Here is a 1,176-nt window from a genome sequence, read left to right as displayed (position 1 = left end):
TTATTATGTTGCTGTTGTTGTTGCTGCTGTTTGGGGAGGGGGGGTGTTTTGTTTTTTGCTGTATAGTTGTTGTGGTTGTTTTTATCCTCTTGATGTTTTTACTGTAGTCGTTGTGGTAATAATTAGGTAGCAAAGCGTTATTGTTGTTGCTGTAGTTGTATCTTTGTGTATGGCCAACAGATTTAGGGTACAGCAGAGTCAATATCATAGTGGTTGGTTGGCGGTTTTCTCCTTCTTTTCTATTAAACATCATTCTTTCGTCCTAAAATCTCCTCCTCCTCCTTTTTTGTGTTTGTCATTTTCTCGGAACACCTCTAATATCTGGCACTTACATGACCTAGATCTAATTGTTGTTGTTGTTGTTGTTGTTGTTGTGTGTATGTGTTTGTGTGTGTGTGTGGTAGCCTATCTGTTTGAAATGTTTGGAGCCAAGAAGAGCGTGCTCTTCGCCAAGGCCACCGCCTCCCTTGGGTAGCGGGTGAGGCAGTCCAACCTCCCTGAATCCTTCCCGAAGAGATGCCACCGCCGGACCTCCGTGGCGGGGCATCTCTGAAGCAAGTACTCCAAATCTTGGGGGTGCTCGCAGCACAATGGACAAATCGGGTCCGATGTTTTGTCTCTTTTAATTTGGTAGGTCCGCAGCCCAGCGAAGTGACCGGTCCTGATTTTTGCCAGTAATTACTGGGACTTAATAAGAACCTCTCGTTTTAAGGAAATTACCCTATATTTTTCCTTCGTCCGCGTGTGGATATCATGGGGTCTTTTGCTGTTGTTGTTGTTGTTGTTGTTGTTGTTGTTGTTGTTGTTTTGTTGTTGTTGTTTTGTTGTTGTTGTTTTGTTGTTATGGGGATGGTGGTAAAGGTGGTGGTAGTGGTTGTAGTTGTTTTTTTTATTGTTGTCGTGTGTGTGTGTGTGTGGGTGTGGGTGTGTGTGTGTGTGTGCGTGTGTGGCCGACTGGTTTAGGTGGCATCAGAGTTTAAAATAATTAAGTGGGTGGTTGGCGGGGGCTCTGGTGTGGTTTGCTTTTTCTTTCCAATCAAATATTTGTCGTTCTTATCTACCATTCTTCTTTTTTATGTTTGTTACTCTCTTGTAACACCTCTAATCTCCTGGCTCTCGTATGACCTTATGCAGTTGCGAGCGTCATAAAACCTCTTAATAAAACTAAGCTACTAA

Source organism: Aplysia californica, unplaced genomic scaffold (assembly GCF_000002075.1).
Source record: "Aplysia californica isolate F4 #8 unplaced genomic scaffold, AplCal3.0 scaffold00314, whole genome shotgun sequence".
In the NCBI taxonomy this organism is placed as follows: Eukaryota; Metazoa; Mollusca; class Gastropoda; order Aplysiida; family Aplysiidae; genus Aplysia; species Aplysia californica.
Note: the sequence above shows the minus strand (reverse complement) of the source record.